General features: G+C 41.8%; 1 protein-coding gene across 1 annotated transcript in view; it reads left to right on the top strand.

Annotated features, from left to right (window-relative positions):
* The first annotated feature begins 301 nt into the window (after positions 1–301).
* LOC133559088 (stonin-1) overlaps positions 302–19330 on the top strand; it is a 32101-nt gene continuing 13072 nt past the window's right edge. The window contains exon 1 of the mRNA XM_061910461.1: positions 302–461. The gene's annotated coding sequence lies outside the window, so the exon portion shown is untranslated. The remainder of the gene's footprint in view (positions 462–19330) is intronic.

The raw sequence follows: 19330 nt of genomic DNA, 5'->3' as shown, positions 1-19330 counted from the left end.
AAGAAAATCTCATTTCGGTAGGCCTTTAAGTTAGATTTTTGGCTACTCTGCACACCTTTGCTGATACATTTTCCAAGTTCTTCCACACCCAACTCATCAAACGGTGCATTTACGGCCCTCACTTTGTGCAGTAAAATTGCCTTCTCTAAACTGTTTCCGTATATTGTACACATATCATTTGTGATATATTCACTTGTTTATAGTGGTAAAGCGCTTAGCTAACAAAGTCACTTTTCAACCGTTATTTTATTAACGGTTAAAGTAACGAACAGGCGTGCGTGTTTATCCCCGAGTAGCACGATTTCCGATAGACACGAACGCACCGCAGCGGTGTTCCTTCCTGCAGTGTCCCGTCCGAGGACAGTGGAACACTCCCGGGATTCACTCTCTGCCATTTTGAACATCCGCGTCCGTCAAACTTGAAGCGATGTCCACGAGCGATGCACTCTCTCGGTGAACCCGTAAGTATGTCAGCCTTCGGTCCGCGCACACGACAGTCGAGTTTCGGTAGTTTGCGTGACGCCACAGAGCAGCAAAAAGTCTCTTTCTCGCGTGTCGAAGTTGGACAAAGTGTGTTGCCGTGATTGAGTCAATTGGCGTCCGTGGGCCGTGAATGGCGTGAAAACGGCGAGACTTTGCTGGAACACGCGGAAAAGTCCACGCCGGTCGCCGCCGTCAAAACATCGGCGTAAACTAGCGCTGCGAGCGGCCTCTGTTTGAAGTGTGTCGCCTTGTCCACACGCTGGAGCCCCGCTAATGTTGACAATACAGAATGTGATTTTATTATTGTCCTGACCCCGAAAGGGACAAGCTGTAGAAAATGGATTTACTGTACTCAATGTTTCGGAGCACAACTTCAATATTTACTCAACTTTACAGTGCAAACACTAATGCCGGCCACAACAATAGGTACACCTGCACAATCTCACCACTGTTGACTGGGGTCAATCTATGGCTGAAAACTGTATCACCATACACGTTTTTATATTGGTCTATATTGGCAATAGTTGATATTTTGCAAGACTTATGTAAAATATAGACCAATATGTTAAGTGTTAACAGTTTAATTTCTAATGCAATCTTCCTTTGATTGTAATCCACTCAGCTATTAAAGCAGGAAGGACAGGAAATGTCAAGGCAACCATGGAAATCACCCAATTAATGTACAAACCCCGTTTCCATATGATTTTGGAAATTGTGTTAGATGTAAATAGAAACGGAATACAAAGATTTGCAAATCCTTTTCAACCCATATTCAATTGAATGCACTGCAAATACAAGATATTTGATGTTCAAACTCATAAACTTATTTTTTTTGCAAATAATAAGTAACTTAGAATTTCATGGCTGCAACACATGTCTAAGTAGTTGGGAAAGGGCATGTTCACCACTGTGTTACATCACCTTTTCTTTTAACAACACTCAATAAACGTTTGGGAATGGAGGAAACTAATTGTTGAAGCTCTGAAAGTGGAATTCTTTCCCATTCTTGTTTTATCAATCATCAATCAATCAATGTTCATTTATATAGCCCTAAATCACTAGTGTCTCAAAGGGATGCACAAACTACAACACAAACCACTACAACGTCCTCGGTAGGCCCACATAAGGGCAAGGAACACACACCCAGTGGGACGTCGGTGACAATGATGACTATGAGAACCTTGGAGAGGACCACATATGTGGGCAACCCCTCCCAATAGGGGACCGAAAGCAATGGACGTTGAGCGAATCTAACATGATACTGTGAAAGTTCAATCCATAGCTGATCCAACACAGCAGCGAAAGTCCCGTCCACAGCGGAGCCAGCAGGAAACCATCCCAAGCGGAGGCGGATCAGCAGCACAGAGATGTCCCAGCCGATACACAGGCGAGCGGTCCATCCTGGGTCCCGACTCTAGACGAGCGGTCCATCCTGGGTCCTGACTCTGGACAGCCAGTACTTCATCCATGGCCATCGGACCGGACCCCCTCCACAAGGGAGAGTGGGACATAGGAGAAAAAGAAAAGAAACTGCAGTAGAGCTTCAGTCGTACAACAGTCCGGGGTCTCCGTTGTCGTATTTTACGCTTCATAATGCGTCACACATTTTCGATGGGAGGCAGGTCTGGACTGCAGGCGGGCCAGGAAAGTACCTGCACTCTTGTACTACGAAGCCACGCTGTTGTAACACGTGGCTTGGCATTGTCTTGCTGAAATAAGCAGGGGCGTCCATGATAACGTTGGTTGGATGACAACATATGTTGCTCCAAAACCTGTATGGACCTTTCAGCATTAATGGTGCCTTCACCGATGTGTAAGTTACCCCTGCCTTGGGCACTAATACACCCCCATACCATCACAGATGCTGGCTTTTGAACTTTGCGCCTATAACAATCCGAATGGTTATTTTCCTCTTTGTTCTGGAGGACACCACGTCCTCTGTTTCCAAATATAATTTGAAATGTGGACTCGTCAGACCACAGAACACTTTTCCACTTTGCATCAGTCCATCAGGGTGTTGTTGATAAATGGGTTTGGCATTGCATAGTAGAGTTTTAACTTGCACTTACAGATGTAGCGAACAACTGTATTTATTGACAGTGGTTTTCCGAAGTGTTCCTGAGCCCATGTGGTGATATCCTTTACACACTGATTTCGGTCTTTGGTGCAGTACTGCTTGAGGGATCAAAGGTCCGTAATATCATTGCTTACGTGCAGTGATTTTTTTCCAGATTCTCCGAACCTTTTGATGATTTTACGGACCGTGGATGGTAAAATCCTTAAATTCCTTGCAATAGCTCATTGAGAAATGTTGTTCTAAAACTGTTCAACAATTTGCTTACAAATTGGTGACCCTCGCCCCATCCTTGTTTGTGAATTACTTAGCATTTCATGGAAGCTGCTTTTATACCCAATCATGGCACCAACCTGTTCCTAATTAGCCTGTTCACCTGTGGGATATTCCATATAAGTATTTGATGAACATTCCCCAACTTTATCAGTATTTATTTCCACCTTTCCCAACTTCTTTGTCACGTGTTGCTGGCATCCAATTCTAAAGTTAATGATTATTTGCAAAAAAAAAATGTTTATCAGTTTGAACATCAAATATGTTGTCTTTGTAGCATATTCAACTGAATATGGGTTGAAAATGATTTGCAAATCATTGTATTACATTTATATTTACATCTAATACAACTTCCCAACTCATATGGAAACATCTAAAATCACAATAAACACTTAACAACAACCTCTTTCAATGAAGGTGCAAAAATAAGGAATATGTAAGTTAAATTGAAATTGAAATGATTAACTAAGCAAGTTGAAAAACTTATTTAGGCGTTACCATTTAGTGGTCAATTGTACAGAATATTCACTGTACATAGGGCTGGGCGATATGGCCTTTTTTTAATATCTCGATATTTTTGGGCCATATTAGGGCTGGGCGATATACGCAATATTTCACGGGTTTGTCTCTGTGCGATATAGAAAATGACTAACGTAATATTTGAGTGGACGTTCTCACGCAGTTGTTTTTAGCTGCGGGCATTACACTACAGGCTCTCCTCGCTCTTTCCCGTGTCTCCTTCTCACAGACAGCAAGTGCACCTTCTTACACACGTCACATGCTGTCACGTCATACGTCACATACGTATACGCCCTCGCCCAGCAGAGAGGTAGCGGCGTGGCTAACGTTAGCTGTGATGCTAGCGGGTCGTTGCGAGAGAAAGAAGGTGCGAATCTCGTAACAAATGAAGGAAGAATTAATTCCCAAGAAAAACAGCACGGGGTCAATCGTCTTGCAGTGGTTCGGCTTCAAGTAGGAATATGTCGAATAGACAACTTTAATTTGTCATGTGTGGGGCCCATGCGTTGCTACCAAAAGTAGCATTACTGCTAATATGTAGCATCATTTGAAATGTCACCTGCTAATAAGTTTAATAAATACAGTTTTGTTAATTTGACTTAGTTGTGATTTCCTTCTCTGCATGAAAGTTTAAAAGTAGCATATATTAATGCAGTATGAACGAGAATGTTTTAATGTAGACACATAGAATCCTCATACTGCTGTGATTATATGTATCCAGTGTTCATTCAAGGCTAAGGCAAAACACCGAGAAATATATCGTGTATCGCGATGTGGCCTAAAAATATCACGGTATTAAAAAAAGGCAATATCGCTCAGCCCTAGGCCATATCGCAATACACAATATATATCTTCATTAGGGGTGGGCAAATTAATGCGTTAATTACGAGTTAATTCATCAATCTATTAACGCCGACAATTATTTTAAAGCGCATTTGCGTACGTTGTTCACATGCTTTTATTTTGTTAACGCCTTTTCTTAACAAGATGGCGTCGCCCGGATGGGCTTCGGCATCGAGGAGCTCTTGGTAGAGATGCAACATTTGGCAAAAATACCGGACAATTCTACAAATTTCATGTCTGGCTTACAGCGTGGTCACTCCGGGGTCACTTACGACCGCCAGGCAATTCTGAATGTGGATAGATCGGGCCGTTTTGGACTGAATGACGCGTGCTTGCTAGACCGGCTAGCTAGCATGGGAATACTTTGCCGGCTACATCCAGCGGCCTGTGAAGCAGCGGAGTATATGTGTTGTCTGTCTATTTATGAATAATGCAGACGAGGAGTTTTGGCTGAGTTCTTAACGTTTGCTTTCAGAGAATGCATATCACAACATACAAGATGCCGTCATGGCGACACAACCTATACCGGGCTACCGCGCATGCTCGTCACTCCTGTTTCATGCTGGGTAGGGTAGTTCTTTATTTCCCTGGCTCATAACATCACAATATAGTACCATGTATATGATGCGTTCAGTTTATCAAAGCACCAAGCAAACAATCGGAAAATTCCCATCATATCAATTCCTAGATATGGTCATAATTATTTTAAGTGCACTACGCAGAATAAACACAACATTATTAATATTGCTACTACAGATAACTTGATCAAAAATTCCCTAAAACAGCCCACTACCTAAAATAGGATTTTTAAACATAAGATCCCTGATAAAAAAAAATGTTTCTGCTGTTACCTCAGAAATTGCCTGTTCAGATGTTATGATTGTGGCTCAGAGATTTGTATGTAGATTATATTTATTTTCCATAACAAACAGGATAACTTAAATACCCTGGCAGTGGCAATAAGCTTAAATGTTTGTATTTACATTTTTTGAGTTAATTTTCATAAAATATGCTATTTAACTGCTACTGTTTAACAAGGACAGATTTAAATTGTGTTTGCACAACTAATGTTTTGGTGCTTTTGTTCATGTGGGAGAATATTCCAATAAAGGTGCATTACACACTACTTTTGAATTCATTAGTGGGCTTTGCGTATACAATGCAGTTAATCGCGATTAATCGGAGAAATAGTGCGATTAACTTCGATTAAAATTTGTAATCGTTGCCCAGCCCTAATCTTGATGTTTTGCCATAGCCTTGAATTAACACTTGATGCATATAATCACAGCAGTATGATGATTCTATGTGTCTACATTAAAACATTCTTGTTCATACTGCATTATTATATACTCATTTTAGACTTTCATGCAGAGAAGGAAATCACAACTAAGTCAATTGACCAAAACTGTATTTATTAAACAGTTATCAAGCAGTAGCATAAACATTCATGTCATTTCCAAAACTGAAAGTGCAAGATTGTCAGAGACATTTTAAAACAAGCTATTGGTGAACATTAGTGCATGATGTCACAAAGATGACATATCAAAACAACACTGAATTAAAAGTGCACTTTTTGTACAGAACGTCACTACAATAGTTTAAAACATAGTGCACTTTTGTGCATGATGTCACTCAAGATATTTCAATAAGTGCCAAATAAAAATGAGCTGCATAATAGGAAATCAAATAGTGTATGTCCTCTGCAATGTGGTAGTTTACTGTGGATATTATGTCCTTTTGTTGTTGACTGTTTTTTTCATACGGTGTTGATGTGGAAATGTCTGCCTCGGCATTCTGATGGTGTGGGCGTTTGGCACTGAATGAAGATGTTGAAATGCGGAGTAAGCACTCTTCATTCTCTAGCAGGTGACTTTTCAAATGATGCTACATATCAGCAGTAATGCTACTTTTGGTAGCAACGCTTGTGCCCCGCACTTGACAAATTAAAGTTGTCTATCCGACAAATTCTCGCTTGAGGCCGAACCACCGCCAGACGATGGACCCCCTGCTGTTTTTCTTGGGAATTAATTCTTCCTTCATTTGTTACCAGATTTGCACTTTCTCTCTCTCGTATTACCACTCGCACGACTTCGCTAGCATCACAGCTAACGTTACGCAGGCTGTTCCCTCTCTGCTCCGCGAGGGCGTATACATATGTGACGTATGTAAGAAGATGCGTTTGTTGTCTGTGAGAAAGAGAGACAACAAAGAGTGGGAAGGGCCTGTAATGTATTGCCCGCAGCTAAAAGCAACTGCGTGAGAACGTATACTCAAATATCACGATAGTCATTTTCTTTATTACACAGAGTCAAACCCGCATTATATCGATATATCGCCCAGCCCTAACTGTACTGTGCAATCTATTAATACAAGTTTCAATCAATCAATCGAATTGTAACAAAACAGTGCCAATTGTGAAAATGTGAATAAGGAGAAACCAGAGGCCCCGTTTACATTAAGCCGGGTTAAGGTTATCCAGGGTAAATCCAACCTAACCTTATCCTTGTCCACACCCACACAATGGTCGTTTAAGACCCCCTCCCTCTCTCCATCCCCAACGCGACCTACTATGCGTGTGTGGAAAATACGCACGTCATAGTCACCTCCAGTGTTGCTTTGTGTGCAAATTCTTAAATAAAATTGTACTTATCTGAACAATATCCAGTGTTGTGGTATTTTAATGAACCAGAATCAGAATCTGAAAAACTTTATTAATCCCCGAGGGGAAATTAAAATTTTCAGCACAATCCCATTCAAAATCAGACAAACATTACAGGGAGACAGAACAGGATCGGTGACGGGTCTGCTAACTTCTGGCGTCCCTTACTAAAAAGCTGAGATACAGGTAAACAATGATTCAACAAGAATTCAGTGTACTGTGGGGCCCTATTGCAGTGAAACAAACCTAAGCCATCATAAATTAATCACATCTTTATTAGACACATAAACAATGTGATAAAGAACATTTTACAACAATCAAACTAGGGATCTAGATATCTGGTCAGGCAATACTCACTCTTTTGCCTTCACCTTCATTGTCCATTAATTTTTGGTGACTTCATATACTCTGGACCTAGACGTTAAGTCCGCGACATACATAGCGAACACTAACTGATGCAGTCTGCTTTGCCAGTCCAAATGCATTCGATGTTTTCCGTAGTCTTCCCTCGGCGGCCAGGTAATACAAACCACACGCTACCTTTTTTATCACATCCACGGGAGCCCACATTTTCGTTGTCTCTCCTTCGAAAAATGGATGAAGTTTTTCCGTAAGTAGAATCACAGCTGACCTGGACATTGGAAAGTTCTCTTGCCGTCTGAGAAGTGTTGTATCCCAAATAGCTGCAATCGCTTTCTCTTAAGGTATTCATGTGTGATTTCCACAAGCGTCTGTACATGTAGAAGAATGAAAAACTGGATGACTCGTTATGGCGCATTAAACATACATGTATTAATATGGTGTGTATATACAGTAAGACATATTATCTGGCGGTTTGTTTCACTTTTCTTACCTTGTAATACTTGCTGATCTGTATTTGGGATCTGCATGAATCCTGAAAAAATGTACTCGTCCGCCTTTGTAGTCCGCGCCAACCCGTAGTCGATTTCTCTATATTCTTATGAGACATTCATCCTCCGATGTTGCAATTTCTAATATAAAGTAGTGTAAAGTTCATACTTATATATGTCAGTAAAGTCTCCATGAAAACGCTAAAACATACCGGTGTGGTGAGTTTACATTATTCACCCAAGAAACTTTTGTTCATGGAACCAACCATGCTTAATTCTTTTTACGGCTCCTTCCAACTAATTGTGTACGTGTGTATGCATTTATATATATGTATGTATATATATATATATATATATATATATATATATATATATATATATATATATATATATATATATGCCCACTGCTTCCCTTCACCTCCTAGGGGTGATCAAGGGTGATGGGTCAAATGCAGACAATTCATTTCGCCATACCTAGTGTGTGTTTGACAATCATTGGTACTTTTACTTATAATGGTAAGTTTTGCAATCATCATTTACGGTAAGTGCGCAACGACAGCAATCGATTTGGGACCACACTACACTGTCAAAATCTGACAGTCAGTAGTGTGATTTAAAACACAGCCATAGTTGGAATGTTTCATAATAAAATTTAAATAGATAGACATAATTATCACTATTCATTAAGATGATTAAATTGTGCAGGTGTATGTTGTCCATCCATCCATCCATCCATCATCTTCCGCTTATCCGAGGTCGGGTCGCGGGGGCAGCAGCCTAAGCAGGGAAGCCCAGACTTCCCTATCTCCAGCCACTTCGTCTAGCTCTTCCCGGGGGATCCCGAGGCGTTCCCAGGCCAGCCGGGAGACATAGTCTTTCCAACGTGTCCTGGGTCTTCCCCGTGGCCTCCTACCAGCTGGACGTGCCCTAAACACATCCCTAGGGAGGCGTTCGGGTGGCATCCTGACCAGATGCCCGAACCACCTCATCTGGCTCCTCTCGATGTGGAGGAGCAGCGGCTTTACGTTGAGCTCCTCCCGGATGGCAGAGCTTCTCACCCTATCTCTAAGGGAGAGCCCCGCCACCCGGCGGAGGAAACTCATTTCGGCCGCTTGTACCCGTGATCTTATCCTTTCGGTCATGACCCAAAGCTCATGACCATAGGTGAGGATGGGAACGTAGATCGACCGGTAAATTGAGAGCTTTGCCTTCCGGCTCAGCTTCAGTAATGCGGATCGATACAACGTCCGCATTACTGAAGACGCCGCACCGATCCGCCTGTCGATCTCACGATCCCCTCTTCCCCCACTCGTGAACAAGACTCCTAGGTACTTGAACTCCTCCACTTGGGGCAGGGTCTCCTCCCCAACCCGGAGATGGCACTCCACCCTTTTCCGGGCGAGAACCATGGACTCGGACTTGGAGGTGCTGATTCTCATTCCGGTCGCTTCACACTCGGCTGCGAACCGATCCAGTGAGAGCTGAAGATCCCGGCCAGATGAAGCCATCAGGACTACATCATCTGCAAAAAGCAGAGACCTAATCCCGTGGCCACGGTCGAATGCCTTCTCCAAGTCCACAAAGCACATGTAGACTGGTTGGGCAAACTCCAATGCACCCTCAAGAACCCTGCCGAGAGTATAGAGCTGGTCCACAGTTCCACGACCAGGACGAAAACCACACTGTTCCTCCTGAATCCGAGGTTCGACTATCCGGCGAAGCATCCTCTCCAGTACACCTGAATAAACCTTACCGGGAAGGCTGAGGAGTGTGATCCCACGATAGTTGGAACACACCCTCCGGTCCCCCTTCTTAAAGAGAGGGACCACCACCCCGGTCTGCCAATCCAGATGTCCCCCCCCGATGTCCACGCGATGCTGCAGAGTCTTGTCAACCAAGACAGCCCCACAGCATCCAGAGCCTTAAGGAACTCCGGGCGGATCTCATCCACCCCCGGGGCCTTGCCGCCGAGGAGCTTTTTAACTACCTCAGCGACCTCAGCCCCAGAAATAGGAGAGTCCACTACAGATTCCCCAGGCACCGCTTCCTCAAAGAAAGACGTGTTGGTGGGATTGAGGAGGTCTTCGAAGTATTCCCTGCACCGATCCACAACATCCGCAGTCGAAGTCAGCAGAACACCATCCGCACCATACACGGTGTTGATAGTGCACTGCTTCCCCTTCCTGAGGCGCCGTATGGTGGTCCAGAATCGCTTCGAAGCCGTCCGGAAGTCGTTTTCCATGGCTTCCCCGAACTCTTCCCATGTCCGAGTTTTTGCCTCCGCGACCGCTAAAGCTGCACACCGCTTGGCCCGTCGGTACCCGTCCACTGCCTCCGGAGTCCTATGAGCCAAAAGAACCCGATAGGACTCCTTCTTCAGCTTGACGGCATCCCTCACTGCTGGTGTCCACCAACGGGTTCTGGGATTACCGCCACGACAGGCACCAACAACCTTGCGGCCACAGCTCCAATCAGCCGCCTCGACAATAGAGGTTCGGAACATGGTCCACTCGGACTCAATGTCCCGCACCTCCCTCGTGACATGTTCAAAGTTCTCCCGGAGGTGTGAATTGAAACTCTGACAGGAGACTCTGCCAAACGTTCCCAGCAGACCCTCACAATGCGCTTGGGCCTGCCAGGTCTGTCCGGCATCCTCCCCCACCATCGCAGCCAACTCACCACCAGGTGGTGATCGGTAGAAAGCTCCGCCCCTCTCTTCACCCGAGTGTCCAAAACATAAGGCCGCAAATCCGATGACACAACTACAAAGTCGATCATGGAACTGCGGCCTAGGGTGTCCTGGTGCCAAGTGCACATATGGACACCCTTATGTTTGAACATGGTGTCTGTTATCGACAAACTGTGACGAGCACAAAAGTCCAATAACAAAACACCACTCGGGTTTAGATCCGGGCGACCATTCTTCCCAATCACGCCTCTCCAGGTTTCACTGTCGTTGCCAACATGAGCGTTGAAGTCTCCCAGTAGGACAAGGGAATCACCCGGAGGAGCACTTTCCAGTACTCCCTCGAGTGTACCCAAAAAGGGTGGGTATTCTGAACTGCTGTTTGGTGCGTAAGCACAAACAACATACACTCAGACAACATACACAAACTGTTGTTGTTTGTGTATGTTGTCTGAGTGTATGATTTAAAAAAAACAATAGCAAAGTCCTTGAAATACACTAAAACATTTAACTCTTACCCCAAGGTTTGCCAAACGTATTTATACGTTGGTAATAGGTCAATATCAACATGCATAATCTACATAGATACCTGCTTTTTTCTCTCTTGTCAGTACCGAATACTCTGCAATAGGGCTGGGTGATATATCGATATATGCGATATATCGCGGGTTGGTCTCTGTGCGATATAGAAAATGACTTTATCGTAATATTCGAGTATATGTTCTCACGCAGTTGTTTTTAGCTGTGGGCATTACACTACAGGCTCTTCCCACTCCTTCTTGTGTCTCCTTCTCACAGAGTGTAAGCGCAGGTTGTTACACACGTCACATGCTGTCACGTCATACGTCACATACGTATACGCCCTCGCCCAGCAGAGAAGTAGCAGCGTGGCTAACGTTAGCCGTGATGCTAGCGGAGTGTCGCGAAGGTGCGAAAGAATATGCGAATCTTGTAACAAATGAAGGAAGAATTAATTCCCAAGAAAAACAGCACGGGGTCCATCGTCTTGCAGTGGTTCGGATTCAAGCGGGAATATGTCGAATAGACAACTTTAATTTGTCATGTGTGGGGCACATGCGTTGCTACCAAAAGTAGCATTACTGCTAATATGTAGCATCATTTGAAAAGTCACTTTAATAAATAAATTTTGGTAAATTGATTTAGTTGTGATTTCCCTCTCTGCATTAAAGTTTAAAATGAGCATATAATAATGCAGTATGAACAAGAATGTTTTAATGTAGACACACAGAATCATCATCCTGCTGTGATGATATGTATTAAGTGTTCATTCAAGGCTAAGGCAAAATACCGAGATATATATCGTATATCGCGATATGGCCTAAAAATATTGCGATGTGAAAAAAAGGCCATATCGCCCAGGCCTACTCTGCCACAATTTTTCCTCGGTGAGCTGTGTCAATATTAGAATAGAATGAACTTTATTGTCATTATATTTGCATATAACGAGATTAAAGACTCCAATTTAAGGTGCGGTAGTGGGAACAAATATGGGGTGAAATAAATGACATAAGAGGTAAAAAGGAAAAACTAACAATTGAAATCAACAGACTACTATCCATTAAAAATAATATGCAATCCTGTACAATATACAAAACATTATAGAAGTACAAAATACAAAATACTGTACAATATACAGAACAAGACGAGTACCGAAGTAATAAATAACAATCAGTGTCAGACGTATTGCACTCAAAGTGTAGTATTGCACAGTAGGGTATTAGGGCATGATATAGTATAGGGGTGAATTATTATTATTTTAAGTTAGAGTTCAATTCTGAGCGTAAATGCTGAGTCAGCTCTCAAAAACAACACCTTTTGTCTTAAAAAAAATTAACCAGTGTTTCTTTACAGTGTGTCCGGAATGTATTTACAAGGCTTCACTTATTCCAAATTTTGTAATGTTTCAGCCATATTCTAAAATGAAAGACATTCAATTTTCTCCTTTAAATTCTACACACATAACTCCGTAATAACATTGGTTTATTTTTATTTTGCAAACTTACTAAAAATATACTATTAAAAAAATTCACAGCCTTTGCTGAATACTTTGCTGATGCATGTTTGACAGCAATTACAGATGCACATTTTTGTTTAACACGATGCCACAAGCTTGACACACCTAGCTTTGGGCATGTTTACTCATTTCTCTTTGCAGCACCTCACCATCAGGTTAGATGGGAAGCATCAGTTTTAATCCAGGATGTCTTTGTACATTGCTGCATTCATCTTAGTCTAGTCAGGGAGGTGACCAAGAACCCGAGGGTCACTCTGTCAGAGCTACAGCATTCCTCTGTGGAGAGAAGAACCTTCCAGAAGGACAACCATCTCTACGGCAATCCACCAATCAGGCCTGTATGGTATAGTGGCCAGATGGAAGCCTTTTCTTAGTAAAAGGTTTGCCAAAATGCACCTGAAAGACACTCAGATAATGAGAAACAAAATTATTTGATCTGATGAGAAAAAGATTGAACTCTTTTGCATGAATGCAGCAATGTACATACTACATACATAATGGATGGAAACCAAAGCTGCATGCAACCTCATGGAGCTTGAGAGGTGCTGCAAAGAGGAATGGGCAAAACTCCCCAAAAAACAAAGCCTGAATACATAGGTGCAATTGATTTTTTTAGTTTTCTATTTTTAATACATTTTTCAAAATTAAAAACAAAAACTTTTCACATTGTCAATATGGGGTGTTGTGTGTAAAACTTTGAGGACAAAAATGAATATATTCCATTTTGGAATAAGACTGTGTCATAACAAAATGTGGAAAAAGCTAAGTGCTTGGAATACTTTCCGGATACACTGTATTTACTTATTCGTGGAGGCCTGCCACAAATGGGGATTTGATGCTTCCTGTTCACGCTCGTGCGTAAACAAATTATAATGGAACTGTTGTAGTGTGGCGTAACTCTGCTTCACGACTCACCTTAAACAGGCATAGTTTGCCAATAGGGATAGGCGATATGGCCTAAAATCTATATTGCAATACATATTGCAGCCTCCTGCGTTAACGATGTATATCACAATATACTATTTGGTACGTAAATTTTGATTTAATTATATCAGAACGGCTAATTTGACTGCTAACGTATGCGGTAACATGTTGCGTCATTTCTGGTTGTATAATTTTCTGAAAACTATTATTTAATGTATAATTAGTATAGTTACTTTGTTGTAACATGGTTCTATCTACAGTGTTATAATGTAATAGGTACTTATTCTTCTGTTGTTTGGATACTACATTTTTGGGTATCGATCCAATACCAAGTAGTTTCAGGGACAGTATTCATCATATCAGTACTCGTTATTGGGGCTAGGCGGAATTGAGTGATTACATTTTTGATCAAAATTATAATTAGACAAAAACACAGCATGGCGGTGTAATAATATACATTTTTTCCCTACTTGAAATTATTTCCTACTATTAGCTCTGGTTTAAATCCCTTGATTTCTGCCCTTAAAGTCCTGTGTCCGGGAAATTTTTTCCTAAGTGGTTAAACAATAGCAAAAATGACAAAAGATTTTTTGATGATAAAAATATCAATTTAATCATTGTAGTATTGACAATATCTCTTGTACTAGGCATCGTTGCAGTCAATATTTGTATCGATCCACCCATTTTGTTCAAGAGCTCAAGCTTGTTGTTAGTAATTAGCATAACTTATTTTATCCTCTACAGTATGTTTAGCTTTTCCTCTCCACTGCTGTTCTTTCTAGAATGTAAAATAGTTAATTATTGTTGGTATTTATGACCATGTTCATCAGCACATTGTTGTTTTGATCTACTGGAAGACTATAGTCCAATGCAGTTCTTTTTGAATGTACGTTAGCTCTTGGCAGCTGCTACTGTAATTTAACTTCCATACAAAAATATGTTAAAGCACATTGACATTTTAAAACCGTATTCAATAAATTAGTGGATTTATAAGTACATTGGTTCAGTTTTTTTCCATTGTTGTATTGACTAAGTATAGAGAATCTAATTATTGGTATCGACTGCTGAAATTCTGGGATTGGGATGACAATACTCCATCCATCCATCTTCAACCGCTTATCCGGAATCGGGTCTTGGGGACAACAGCTCCAGCAGAGACCCCCAGACTTCCCTCTCCAGAGCAACATTAGCAACTTGCTCCTGGGGGTTCCCGAAGCGTTCCCAGGCCAGAGAGGAGATGTAATCCCCCCATCTGGTCCTTGGCCTGCCGCAGGGTCTTCTCTCAGTGGGACGTGCGACGAGGACCTCCCTAGAGAGACGCTCGTGAGACATCCGCACGAGATGCCCGAACCACCTAAGCTAGCTCCTTTCCAAGCGAAGGAGCAGCGGCTCTACTCCGAGTCTCTCTCGGGTGACTGAACTTCTCACCCTATCTCTAAAGGAGATGCCAGCCACCCTTCTGAGAAAACTAATTTTGGCCGCTTGTATTCGCGATCTTACTCTTTCGGTCATGACGCACATTTCATGACCATAGGTGAGAGTAGGAATGTAGATAACTCGGTAGGCCGAGAGCTTTGCCTTCTGGCTCAGCTCTCCTTTCGTCACAACAGTGCGGCAGAGAGACTGCAATACTGCCCCAGCTGCTCCGATTCTCCAGGTGATTTCCTTTTCCATCTTTCCCTCACTCGTGAACAAGACCTTGAGATACTTAAACTCCTCCAACTGGAACAGAGTCTCGTTCTTTACCTTGACTGTACAAACTATCGGTTTCCTGCTGAGAACCATGGCCTCAGATTTGGAGATGCTGATCCTCATTCCAGCCTCTGAACACTCGGCTGCGAACCGATCCAGTGAGAGCTGAAGGTCACGAACCGAAGGTGCCATCAGGACCACATCATCTGCAAAAAGCAGTGACGCAACCTTTAGCCCTCCGAGACGTATACCCTCTCCGCCATGGTCACGACTCTGCCAAAGTCACAAACAGGATAGGTGACAGAGCGCAGCCCTGGCGGAGACCAACCCCCACTGGAAATGGATCCGACTTACATCCAAGCACCCGGACACAACTCTCACTTTGGTTGTACAGAGATTGGATGGCCCTCAGCAGGGTTCTATTCATTCCGTACTCCATCAACACCTCCCACAAGATCTCCCGGGGGACACAGTCATACGCCTTCTCCAAATCCCCAAAACTCATGTAGACTGGATAGGCATACTCCCAGGCCTTCTCCAGGATTCCCGCAAGAGTAAAGAGCTGGTCAGTTGTTCCACGACCAGGACGGAATCCACATTGCTCCTCTTGAATCGGAGGTTAGACTATTGGCTGGACCCTCCTTTCCAGCACCTTGGCGTAAACTTTCCCAGGGAGGCCGAGTAGTGTGATACCCCTGTAATTAGCACACACCCTCTGGTCCCCATTTTTGAATATGAGAACCACCACCCCAGTCTGCCACTCCCTCGGCACTGTCCCATACGCACAGAAGGGGGGAACCAACCAAGACAGATAACCATACTGACGACAGAAATGTCAGCTATGATAAAACTGTTGAACAAATATATAATTTAAAATATATTTTGTGTGTTAGTTTATTGGCCCTAGTGTGTGAATGTGAGTGTGAATGTTGTCTGTCTATCTGTGTTGGCCCTGCGATGAGGTGGCGACTTGTCCAGGGTGTACCCCGCCTTACGCCCGATTGTAGCTGAGATAGGCGCCAGCGCCCCCCGCAACCCCGAAAGGGAATAAGCGGTAGAAAATGGATGGATGGATGGATGGAAGTCTATTAAATCTACCACAGCCCTAATTTACATATCAAATGTATTTTACAAGTACATTTTTTTATTGTATAAACAATGTAACTATTCACATTTATGTAACTCCACTGTTTTTTTTTTAATGAAAAGAAAAAATCCAATAGTAAAACACACTTTTTGTTTTTTAACATACACACCATTACAAATATGGATTAAGAACAGTAAAAGATCAGACATTTTGCTGCATGCTTTTAATCTAAAAATGTGGCGCCATCTGGTGGACAAACTGAAAGAAACTATTCCAAATAGAATTCTGTTAAGATAAATGTGGAATCTAAAATGTCATTTTCAATGGGAAATGTTTTTTTTGTTGCAAGAAACTAATGTGTGGTTTACTATTTTAGGTAAATTTAAGTAACAAAGATGGTTGTTCGAAAATGTTTTATAAAATGTATATCCTCTGGCACTTATATTCATTCAAAACAGCCAAAATGGTTTGAAAATATAACCCTGAATGGTACAAAAATATTGCCAGAATTTTGTGAGTTAAAAAAGCTTTTTTAAAATGATGTGTTTAAAGGGTACAACTAGCCTCAATGATTGCCTTTTTTTCCCATTGGTTTGTGCTGACTAACAAAAACAATGTCTGCTAGCTAGTGATGTGCGTCCTGTGTGTGCTGAGTAGCAGTTTCTCTTCTGCTCTCTGTTTGATGAGTCGACAATTTGCCTCTGGAAATGGGTCATCGCATTCTAAAGCGTTGCACTTGATTATAGCCACTGTGGTCACGCCGACATGCGCCAAAGGCAATCAAGTCTGATTGGGTTGTTTTGTCGCAGCCTTTTCTTTGTTTTGGCGCGCAATTACTGCTCCACTTACGCGCTTCAATTGAACTTGGCGTTATTTTGAGCGGCTTGTTTTAACCCGCCACATGATTTAGCATTTTGCGGTCAGCGCATGACGTTCTCATGCTCCGTTTTTACAAAGTAGCTTTAATGACTCGCATGTCAAAAAACAATCTGGCTGAGTTAAAAACACGTTGGCGCCATATTATGACCCACTTTGACTCAGTCCGACCCCGCACTCTATTATTATGTGTTCCTGCATATTTGGCACATTATTTTACAAAAATACTGCCTGTATAACTTTTTTGCATGGAACACTGTGGAGATTTTTTTTCTCACTTGATCAAACCTGATTTAGACCAGTGATTCTCAAACTGTGGTATTCCAAAGAATCAATTGATTAAAATACCATGTTTTATTTTCCTATATTTAAACACAGTGTTACTGATCAAACTGTGGGTAATGTTACAATGCCCTAACATGTTTAATAAAACCTCTGCCCTCTTTTTAATGAGTACTTAGGCCTACCATGCTACTGTATTTTAATGTTGATCAATGTGGTGGTACTTGGGCCAAGTTTTTCTGAGGTGGTACTTTTGAGAACCAATGATTTGAACAATACTTGTTGTGGCTTCAGATAAATACGAGCATAATACTATTTCCTGTGTGGCAAAACTGGTTGTCCCAGAGGAATGTGTGGAATTTATTATTTTGTCCGCCACTGATTTAGCAGCTTCTCATTTTTGTGCCGCCTCGTGAGCAGAAGTTCTGCCTGGAAAAAACATAATCAGGGATTTTTCAGCAAACCTTTCCATCAAGACTCATGTTAGTCTATGTTCCTTTATATCACACAACAGAGAGACGTTCCATTCCATGGGGAGGAGAATGTGTGCACTTTTGACAACATCCTCCCATTAGTCTGATATATTCCAGAGTTTGACTGAGGAAGTGTCTAGATCTGAACTTTGACTTTCTCGTTTGTTTATCGCTGAATGGATGTACCCACTGTAAGTCTCCTTAAGAACGCAGGCTGTAATTAAGGCTTGCTGCTTTTAAGTTAAGGACGATACAAGAAATTCAATCTGGCTTTCCTGTAGCCTCTGAAATAGGGCTGGGCAATATGGCAAAATAAATTATCCAAATTTTATTTAGTTTTTTGAATCATCCGATCTTGATTAATATCACAACTTTTTATTATTATTATTAAAGTGGATTGTCCCATGCAGGGTTATACCGAGCGCCGCATTCTTACTGTTTACTACTGCAGCATACTTGATTGAGGTAATAATACATGCTAACAGCTGACAATTGTCATTGTGTTCAGAAATACAATTGTGCTTAATAGTGGTGCAATAATACAGGTAACCTACACAACAGTCTGTACCTGGTTTTAGGGACAAGGTTTTGCTTTTTCGGTACGTTTTGTGGGGGTAAAGAGAACAATATTTTCTTCTCAAAATGATTTTTTTTTTTTTTTGCTTATCAGAAACATTCTGCAGTAAGCAAAGTATCTATCAACCACTATAAGACTTTTATTTCAAGTTAATATTTACTATACAACACTTTTAAATGGTAAATTGTTGTTTGCATTCTTTGATTACTTGTATACATCAGTGATTCTCACCAGTGGCAAACTACTAAGTGGTGACCCAAATTGTGAAGTTTTTAAACCTCAAATTCTGTATCTTATATTGAATGGAAATATATTAAAGTGCAGTTTGAATTTAAGGTACTGTTAAATAATGTGTGCCAACACATAAAACACGTTAAATGATTATTTAAAGAAATTCTTTTTTTCTATCCCTAAACAATAACACACCTCTGCAAAGTTTTTTTTAAAGTACATTTTATGTCAGAGGAGTGGAATTTTGATTTGGTTTGATCAAAAATATTTTGGTATGTCTTTGCTGATTAAATTAGTGGGTGTGTTGATTCTCCAAGTCTGGACCAATACAGTCACGCATATGTTTTGTGAATGCCTACAAGTCTGCAATCAATGTTGTGTTTGAACTTCTTTGCTAGTGTTAGTAATATTTCTTTATTTTGTTCTTTTGGGCTGCACTTTCAGCTGTGTAAGGGGAAAGCGGCACAGATTGAACATTAATTACCTCATGATAAGACTGACTTTTGCGACTGTGGAACGGGATTGTCGCGCACACACCAACACAAACATTTTCACCGAAACACACGCCAAAGCACACCAACTCATAGAGATTGTGAGTTTGTGTACTTGTGAGATTGTTGCGTGCAGGATTACACCAAGTATCGTTGCTTCCCTACTGTTTACTACTGCAGTATCGTCTAACAGACATTTCCATGTTTGATCAAGGAAATATGCTAACAGCTGATCACCGTGATCAAACTCAATCTAATCACGATCAACGCTCAC

The sequence above is a fragment of the Nerophis ophidion genome, linkage group LG09 (assembly GCF_033978795.1).
Source record: "Nerophis ophidion isolate RoL-2023_Sa linkage group LG09, RoL_Noph_v1.0, whole genome shotgun sequence".
In the NCBI taxonomy this organism is placed as follows: domain Eukaryota; kingdom Metazoa; phylum Chordata; class Actinopteri; order Syngnathiformes; family Syngnathidae; genus Nerophis; species Nerophis ophidion.
This window is presented reverse-complemented; position numbering and strand designations above follow the sequence as displayed.